Below are 10,950 nucleotides of genomic sequence, written 5' to 3'. Positions count from 1 at the left end.
GGCTAGGTTAGTCTATGCTAACTTAAGCTTGGTTTAGCCATTATATGCTAAGCTAACTTAAGGTAGCGAAAGCTAGCCCATGCTAACTAAGTGGGTTACATAGGTTAATTTTCCCATCCATCTATACAGGTGCCCCCAGGGCAGCATATTTTGACTTGAAAAATACTTTCTGTTGCCCCTCACCCTCTGTCTGACTGACAGTGTGCACTGCAATGGATGCCTGGGAGGGCTTCATGTTCACTACCGCTGCCAACATGTCTTTTGTCAATGGCTACAGGGGAAGGGATCTTACACTAGGGTTTATAGGATCTCTGGCTCTCTTTGTCCAGGGGTTTGAGAGTGTCTGTTGAAAGACGATGCAGGTGTAAGCCGATAGGAAGATGAGCTGTCTTTTTCTATGTGTTTATAATATGAAGGTTTGCAGAGACTATCTTTGACATCTATCCAAAGACACTCTAAAATGGTGCCCAATGTTAAAGTGTACTTAAAACTTCTACTTCATCACAATCCCGGATCCGGGAGCACCCCCATCAGTAAAAAAGCTGACTAGCATAGCCTAGCATAGCGTCACAAGTAAATACTAGCATCTAAATATCATTAAATCACAAGTCCAAGACACCAGATGAAAGATACACATCTTGTGAATCCAGCCATCATTTCTGATTTTTAAAATGTTTTACAGGGAAGACACAATATGTAAATCTATTAGCTAACCACGATAGCAAAAGACACAACTTTTTTTTCCCACCATTTTTTTCCTGCATAGGTAACTATCACAATTTCGACCAAATAAAGATATAAATAGCCACCAACCAAGAAACAACTTCATCAGATGACAGTCTGATAACATATTTATTGTATAGCATATGTTTTGTTAGAAAAATGTGCATATTTCAGGTATAAATCATAGTTTACCATTGCAGCCACCATCACAACTCTCACCAAAGCAACTAGAATAACTACAGAGACCATCGTGTATTACCTAAATACTCATCATAAAACATTTCTGAAAAATACACAGCGTACAGCAAATGAAAGACAAAGATCTTGTGAATCCAGCCAATATTTCAGATTTTTTAAGTGTTTTACAGCGAAAACACAATATAGCATTATATTAGCTTACTACAATAGCCAACCACACAACAGCATTGATTCAGGCCAACAATAGCGATAACGAATAAACCAGCAAAAGATATTAATTTTTTCACTAACCTTCTCAAACTTCTTCAGATGACAGTCCTATAACATCATATTACACAATACATATAGAGTTTGTTCGAAAATGTGCATATTTAGCGGCACAAATCGTGGTTATACAATGAGAAAAGTAGCCAAGCTGCCAACAATATGTCGGGAGAAATCTTGGGAGAGGCACCTAATCTAATCAGTAACTAATCCTAAACTTGACTAAAAAATACAGGTTGGACAGCAAATGAAAGATACATTAGTTCTTAATGCAATCGCTGTGTTAGATTTTTAAAATTAACGTTACTACGACATACAGCGTGCGTTAAAGCGAGACCGCACCGAGATTAATGGCGGAATATGAGTTTAACATTTTTCAACAGAACAACGAATTAACATCATATATAGTTCTTACTATTTGATGAGCTCCCATCAGAATCTTGGGCAAGTTGTCCTTTTTCCAAAAGAATCGTTGCTCGGTTGTAGATTGTCGTCTTCAACGTTGGAATTAGCAGTAAACATTAGCCATGTGGCAAAGACGTGTCCAACTCACTAAAACGCAGTACTAATAAATATCCAAAAATCGCAATATGCTGATATAAACTGATATAACTCGGTTTAAAATAACAACATTATGATGTCTTTAACACCTATATCGAATAAAAACAGAGCCGGATATATCTAAGGGCTATAACGGGAGCTTTCTAGAACGACACCAAGAGGTCCTTTTTGCGTCAGGGCGAGGAGAAGAACGGGGGAACCCCACGTTGCCAGCCCATTTATAAGCTCTCAGATCTGCCCAGCAACTCCATTTCAATTCTCACTATTCGCTGACATCCAGGGGAAGGCGTATGCAGTGCATCTCAACCAATAGAAGACAGGCAAATTAATAAACCGACCTCAGAACAGCCAGCAGAATTCAGCATTCTCACATCCTCATAGGAAAATTGCTCTAACTCCAGTTCTGTTTTACTCACAGATATAATTCAAACGGTTTTAGAAACTAGAGAGTGTTTTCTATCCAATAGTAATAATAATATGCATATTGTACGAGCAAGAATTGAGTACGAGGCAGTTTAATTTGGGAACGAAATTATTACAAAGTGCCAACAGCACCCCCTATTGAGAAAAGGTTAACCATTTAAAAAGCTAATCAACTGGGTTTGACGTGACAAAATGATCCTGTGTTTCTCAAATAAAAATAATAAAACAGAAAAACAATGTCAAAGCAGTTTATTCCAAGAAGAATTATACAACTTATATAAATACAATCACTAATGGCTTCCATACACAACCCTCTCCCGGATGGCTTCCATACACAACCCTCTCCCGGATGGCTTCCCTCACACAACCCTCTCCCGGATGGCTTCCCTCACACAACCCTCTCCCGGATGGCTTCCCTCACACAACCCTCTCCCGGATGGCTTCCATACACAACCCTCTCCCGGATGGCTTCCCTCACACAACCCTCTCCCGGATGGCTTCCCTCACACAACCCTCTCCCGGATGGCTTCCCTCACACAACCCTCTCCCGGATGGCTTCCCTCACACAACCCTCTCCCGGATGGCTTCCCTCACACAACCCTCTCCCGGATGGCTTCCCTCACACAACCCTCTCTCGGATGGCTTCCCTCACACAACCCTCTCCCGGATGGCTTCCCTCACACAACCCTCTCCCGGATGGCTTCCCTCACACAACCCCCTCCCGAATGGCTTCCTCACACAACCCTCTCTCGGATGGCTTCCACACACAACCCTCTCTCGGATGGCTTCACTCACACAACCCCCTCCCGAATGGCTTCCACACACAACCCTCTCACTAATGGCTTCCTCACACAACCCTCTCCCAGATGGCTTCCACACAACCCCCTCCCGGATGGCTTCCTCACACAACCCTCTCACTAATGGCTTCCACACAACCCTCTCACTAATGGCTTCCCTCACACAACCCCCTCCCGGGTGGCTTACACACACAACACTCTCCCGGATGGCTTCCTCACACAACCCCCTCCCGGGTGGCTTCCACACACAACCCTCTCCCGGATGGCTTCCCTCACACAACCCTCTCCCGGATGGCTTCCCTCACACAACACTCTCCCGGATGGCTTCCACACACAACCCTCTCCCGGATGGCTTCCCTCACACAACCCCCTCCCGAATGGCTTCCACACACAACCCTCTCACTAATGGCTTCCTCACACAACCCTCTCCCAGATGGCTTCCACACAACCCCCTCCCGGATGGCTTCCTCACACAACCCTCTCACTAATGGCTTCCACACAACCCTCTCCCGGATGGCTTCCACACACAACCCCCTCCCGAATGGCTTCCTCACACAACCCTCTCTCGGATGGCTTCCACACACAACCCCCTCCCAAATGGCTTCCACACACAACCCTCTCTCGGATGGCTTCCGCACACAACCCCCTCCCGAATGGCTTCCACACACAACCCCCTCCCGAATGGCTTCCTCACACAACCCTCTCTCGGATGGCTTCCACACACAACCCCCTCCCGAATGGCTTCCTCACACAACCCTCTCTCGGATGGCTTCCGCACACAACCCCCTCCCGAATGGCTTCCTCACACAACCCCCTCCCGAATGGCTTCCTCACACAACCCTCTCCCGGATGGCTTCCCTCACACAACCCTCTCCCGGATGGCTTCCCTCACACAACCCCCTCCCGGGTGGCTTCCCTCACACAACCCTCTCCCGGATGGCTTCCACACACAACCCTCTCCCGGATAGCTTCCCTCACACAACCCTCTCCCGGATGGCTTCCCTCACACAACCCTCTCTCGGATGGCTTCCACACACAACCCTCTCCCGGATGGCTTCCCTCACACAACCCTCTCCCGGATGGCTTCCCTCACACAACCCCCTCCCGAATGGCTTCCTCACACAACCCTCTCTCGGATGGCTTCCACACACAACCCCCTCCCAAATGGCTTCCACACACAACCCTCTCTCGGATGGCTTCCACACACAACCCCCTCCCAAATGGCTTCCACACACAACCCCCTCCCAAATGGCTTCCACACACAACCCCCTCCCAAATGGCTTCCACACACAATCCTCTCCCGGATGGCTTCCACACACAATCCTCTCCCGGATGGCTTCCACACACAACCCTCTCCCGGATGGCTTCCACACACAACCCTCTCCCGGATGGCTTCCACACACAACCCTCTCCCGGATGGCTTCCACACACAACCCTCTCCCGGATGGCTTCCACACACAACCCTCTCCCGGATGGCTTCCACACACAACCCTCTCCCGGATGGCTTCCCTCACACAACCCTCTCCCGGATGGCTTCCCTCACACAACCCTCTCCCGGATGGCTTCCTCACACAACCCTCTCCCGGATGGCTTCCACACACAACCCTCTCCCGGATGGCTTCCCTCACACAACCCTCTCCCGGATGGCTTCCCTCACACAACCCTCTCCCGGATGGCTTCCTCACACAACCCCCTCCCGGATGGCTTCCCTCACACAACCCTCTCCCGGATGGCTTCCCTCACACAACCCTCTCCCGGATGGCTTCCCTCACACAACCCTCTCCCGGATGGCTTCCCTCACACAACCCTCTCCCGGATGGCTTCCACACACAACCCCCTCCCAAATGGCTTCCACACACAACCCTCTCTCGGATGGCTTCCACACACAACCCCCTCCCAAATGGCTTCCACACACAACCCCCTCCCAAATGGCTTCCACACACAACCCTCTCCCGGATGGCTTCCACACACAACCCTCTCCCGGATGGCTTCCACACACAACCCTCTCCCGGATGGCTTACCTCACACAACCCTCTCCCGGATGGCTTCCCTCACACAACCCTCTCCAGGATGGCTTCCTCACACAACCCTCTCCCGGATGGCTTCCTCACACAACCCTCTCCCGGATGGCTTCCTCACACAACCCCCTCCCGGATGGCTTCCCTCACACAACCCTCTCCCGGATGGCTTCCCTCACACAACCCTCTCCCGGATGGCTTCCCTCACACAACCCTCTCCCGGATGGCTTCCCTCACACAACCCTCTCCCGGATGGCTTCCACACACAACCCTCTCCCGGATGGCTTCCACACACAACCCTCTCCCGGATGGCTTCCCTCACACAACCCTCTCCCGGATGGCTTCCACACACAACCCTCTCCCGGATGACTTCCACACACAACCCTCTCCCGGATGGCTAGATGTACGTGCTGACTGCCGCTATGGTATGCATATAAGAGCACAATGAAACTGGCATCTAATGTGGAGGAACCAGTATGTGTCTACATCGTGTTGCATGATGACATCATTCACAGTGAAAGTGCAGCAACTCAGATGAATGTAACACATGACAAGCCACTACTAGTTCAACTAACAAGCAGCCTTCTGGCATGATCAAACATGACCGCCATATGAATGAAGAGGACTTACAATCTACTATCCTTCTAGTCCTGCTAGCTTCACATTTGGGTGTTTCATAGTGTCTCTAGCAAGTCTTCCTGGTGCCCTCTGAGACCCAGGTGTTACTGACCCAAGTCTTCTTGGTGCCCTCTGAGACCCAGGTGTTACTGACCCAAGTCTTCTTGGTGCCCTCTGAGACCCAGGTGTTACTGACCCAAGTCTTCTTGGTGCCCTCTGAGACCCAGTACCATGACATCCATCACATTGAAATAACCAAGAGGAAGGAAGGATTGTGTTGCAGGAAATATGCTCCAGACAAGGAGAATGGCTCTGCTTTCTTGCCAACTTGCAGATTTTCTTATTTGACAAAAGTTTTCAAAATGTCCCATCACACACACAATCATATACTTCTTCCACCATGTAACACATGTTGTTTCATTCACAGTGAAGAATGTACTTTTAATAACTGACCATTGGCTGTTTAACTCAGCCGCTGCTACTAATCCAGTCAATTACGGAGTTCAACTGAAATTCCCATTCTTCTTCGTTGCTGTTCTATGAGAAACTCAGTCAATACATGACTGTGGTAAATCAGACTTGTCAATCAACTAGACAAGTCTCAGAGTTGGAGTGGTGATCTAGGATCAGTTTAACCTTTCAGATTATAATGAATCAGATATGGATGGGGGGAGGCCTGACCCTAGATCACAGTGGTGGAAAAAGGACCCAAATGTCATACTTGAGTAAAAGTAAAGATATCCTTAATAGAAAATGAGTCCAGTAAAAGTGAAAGTCACCCAGTAAAATACTACTTGAGTAAAAGTCTAAAAGTATTTGGTTTTAAATATACTTAAGTATCCAAAGTACATTTAATTGCTAAAATATACTTAAGTATCAAAAGTAAAAGTATTAATAATTTCAAATTCCTTATATTATTAAGCAAAGAGGACAACACCATGTTCTTGTTTTTAAAATGTCCGGATAGCCAGGGGCACCTTCCGACACTCCGACACTCCGACACTCCGACACCCCGGCACTCCGGCACTCCGGCACTCCGACACCCCGACACCCCGACACTCCGGCACTCCAACACTCCAACACTCAGACATTATTTACAAAAGATCACACTTGTTTAGTGAGTCCGCCAGATCAGAGGCAGTAGGCATGACCACGTGTTCTCTTGATAAGTGTTTTGATAACTATTCAAAATGTAACGAGTACTATGGGTTGTCAGGGAAAATGTATGGAGTAAAAAGTACAATATTTTCTTTAGGAATGAAGTGAAGTAAAAGTTGTCCAAAATATAAATAGTTAAGTACAGGTACCCCAAATAACTACTTAAGTAGTACTTTAAAGTATTTTTACTTAAGTACTTTACACCACTGCTAGATCAGCACTGGTATAGCAGACTGTCAGTGATTGTACAGGCAGGATTTGGACCACTTCAGCATAGTAGTCTACCAATCAGTGTCCTTATCACCGTACACATTCAGTACAAATAACCCTGGTCCTCCTGCAGACGCCTGCTCAGTGCGGCATTGTACTTTGAGAGCGAGAGAGAGTGAGAGAGACAGCGAGAGAGAGTGAGAGAGACAGTGAGAGAGAGACAGTGAGAGAGAGACAGTGAGAGAGAGACAGTGAGAGAGAGACAGTGAGAGAGAGACAGTGAGAGAGAGAGAGCGAGAGAGAGAGAGAGAGAAAGAAAGAGAGAGAGAGAGAGAGAGAGAGAGAAAGCGAGACTACAATTGGCACTTGGAGTAACATTTACTGGTACACATGGTTCCATAAGTGTTCTGTAGTAAGAGATCCTTAGAGTTTATACTTCATACTGTACATTCTTAAAATGATTGCTCACATACAGTATATATTTCCTGATTTGAGAAAACAATGTTTACGTTGGAAACATATAGGCGACAAATGACATTAGTATATGCTCCACAACATTCCTTTGTTTTCCAAGGAAAATATATAACAAAGTACAAATAAGTACTGTGATAATTGTTTTTAGTTTTGAAATAAGGCTAATATAAATACTCTTATATAATCATAATATACAACAGCAATAATTATTACACTTCTGCTCCCTCAGAAGGAAAAAGGTTTTGAAAAAGGCACTCACATTAAAACATTCTTATTGTAGTAAAATTCACTGTGGTGGAAAAAGGCCTCTGCTGTGTCCAACCTTGACCAGTAGATGTAGTAGTAGTAGCAACTCAATATTAGGAAGGTGCTTTTAATGTTTTCTACACTCAGTGTATATACTGTATTATAAACTGGGTGGTTCGAGCCCTAAATGCTGATTGGCTAACAGCTGTGGTATACGACAAAACATGTATTTTGAATGTTCTAATTACGTTGGTAACCAGTTTATAATAGCAATACGGCACCTCGGGGGTTCGTGGTATAAGGCCAATATACCACAGCTAAGGGCTATGTCCAGGCACTCCCCGTTGTGTCGTGCATAAGAACAGTCCTTAGCCGTGGTATATTGGTCATATACCACACCCCCTCGGGCCTTATTGCTTAATTCTAGTCAAGGTTCATCCAATATAACTACTGCTGTACACAACTCTTCTATTCATATAGTGTCTATACTGTCTATGCACACTATTTATAAAGATATTTCTTCATTTCATGTTTATTTTATTTGTTGTACTCTGTGTGTATTGTTATTGTGTTGCTAGATATTAACGTATGGATGATGTATTGTTAGTGTTGCTAGATATTAACGTAGGGATGATGTGTTGCTAGATATTAACGTGTGGATGATGTATTGTTATTGTGTTGCTAGATATTAACGTATGGATGATGTATTGTTATTGTGTTGCTAGATATTAACGTATGGATGATGTGTTGCTAGATATTAACGTGTGGATGATGTATTGTTATTGTGTCGCTAGATATTAACGTATGGATGATGTATTGTTATTGTGTTGCTAGATATTAACGTGTGGATGATGTATTGTTATTGTGTTGCTAGATATTAACGTAGGGATGATGTGTTGCTAGATATTAACGTGTGGATGATGTGTTGTTATTGTGTTGCTAGATATTAACGTATGGATGATGTATTGTTATTGTGTTGCTAGATATTAACGTGTGGATGATGTATTGTTATTGTGTTGCTAGATATTAACGTGTGGATGATGTATTGTTATTGTGTTGCTAGATATTAACGTATGGATGATGTGTTGCTAGATATTAACGTATGGATGATGTATTGTTATTGTGTTGCTAGATATTAACGTATGGATGACGTATTGTTATTGTGTTGCTAGATATTAACGTATGGATGACGTATTGTTGTGTTGCTAGATATTAACGTATGGATGACGTATTGTTATTGTGTTGCTAGATATTAACGTATGGATGATGTATTGTTATTGTGTTGCTAGATATTAACGTATGGATGACGTATTGTTGTGTTGCTAGATATTAACGTATGGATGATGTATTGTTATTGTGTTGCTAGATATTAACGTATGGATGATGTATTGTTATTGTGTTGCTAGATATTAACGTATGGATGATGTGTTGCTAGATATTAACGTATGGATGATGTATTGTTATTGTGTTGCTAGATATTAACGTATGGATGATGTATTGTTATTGTGTTGCTAGATATTAACGTATGGATGATGTATTGTTATTGTGTTGCTAGATATTAAGGTATGGATGATGTATTGTTATTGTGTTGCTAGATATTAACGTATGGATGACGTATTGTTGTGTTGCTAGATATTAACGTGTGGATGATGTATTGTTGTGTTGCTAGATATTAACGTATGGATGATGTATTGTTGTGTTGCTAGATATTAACGTATGGATGACGTATTGTTGTGTTGCTAGATATTAACGTATGGATGATGTATTGTTGTGTTGCTAGATATTAACGTATGGATGACGTATTGTTGTGTTGCTAGATATTAACGTGTGGATGATGTATTGTTATTGTGTTGCTAGATATTAACGTATGGATGATGTATTGTTATTGTGTTGCTAGATATTAACGTAGGGATGATGTGTTGCTAGATATTAACGTGTGGATGATGTATTGTTATTGTGTTGCTAGATATTAACGTATGGATGATGTATTGTTATTGTGTTGCTAGATATTAACGTATGGATGATGTGTTGCTAGATATTAACGTATGGATGATGTATTGTTATTGTGTTGCTAGATATTAACGTATGGATGATGTATTGTTATTGTGTTGCTAGATATTAACGTATGGATGATGTATTGTTATTGTGTTGCTAGATATTAACGTATGGATGATGTATTGTTGTGTTGCTAGATATTAACGTATGGATGACGTATTGTTGTGTTGCTAGATATTAACGTATGGATGACGTATTGTTGTGTTGCTAGATATTAACGTATGGATGACGTATTGTTGTGTTGCTAGATATTAACGTATGGATGACGTATTGTTGTGTTGCTAGATATTAACGTATGGATGACGTATTGTTGTGTTGCTAGATATTAACGTATGGATGACGTATTGTTGTGTTGCTAGATATTAACGTATGGATGACGTATTGTTGTGTTGCTAGATATTAACGTATGGATGATGTATTGTTATTGTGTTGCTAGATATTAACGTATGGATGATGTATTGTTATTGTGTTGCTAGATATTAACGTATGGATGACGTATTGTTGTGTTGCTAGATATTAACGTATGGATGATGTATTGTTGTGTTGCTAGATATTAACGTATGGATGACGTATTGTTGTGTTGCTAGATATTAACGTATGGATGACGTATTGTTGTGTTGCTAGATATTAACGTATGGATGACGTATTGTTGTGTTGCTAGATATTAACGTATGGATGACGTATTGTTGTGTTGCTAGATATTAACGTATGGATGACGTATTGTTGTGTTGCTAGATATTAACGTATGGATGACGTATTGTTGTGTTGCTAGATATTAACGTATGGATGATGTATTGTTGTGTTGCTAGATATTAACGTATGGATGATGTATTGTTGTGTTGCTAGATATTAACGTATGGATGATGTATTGTTGTGTTGCTAGATATTAACGTATGGATGATGTATTGTTGTGTTGCTAGATATTAACGTATGGATGATGTATTGTTGTGTTGCTAGATATTAACGTATGGATGATGTATTGTTATTGTGTTGCTAGATATTAACGTATGGATGACGTATTGTTGTGTTGCTAGATATTAACGTATGGATGATGTATTGTTGTGTTGCTAGATATTAACGTATGGATGATGTATTGTTATTGTGTTGCTAGATATTAACGTATGGATGACGTATTGTTGTGTTGCTAGATATTAACGTATGGATGATGTATTGTTGTGTTGCTAGATATTAACGTATGGATGACG

The sequence above is a fragment of the Salvelinus namaycush genome, chromosome 17 (genome assembly GCF_016432855.1).
Source record: "Salvelinus namaycush isolate Seneca chromosome 17, SaNama_1.0, whole genome shotgun sequence".
NCBI classification, from domain to species: domain Eukaryota; kingdom Metazoa; phylum Chordata; class Actinopteri; order Salmoniformes; family Salmonidae; genus Salvelinus; species Salvelinus namaycush.
The sequence above is the reverse complement of the archived record's forward strand: the minus strand, read 5'-3'. Positions refer to the sequence as shown.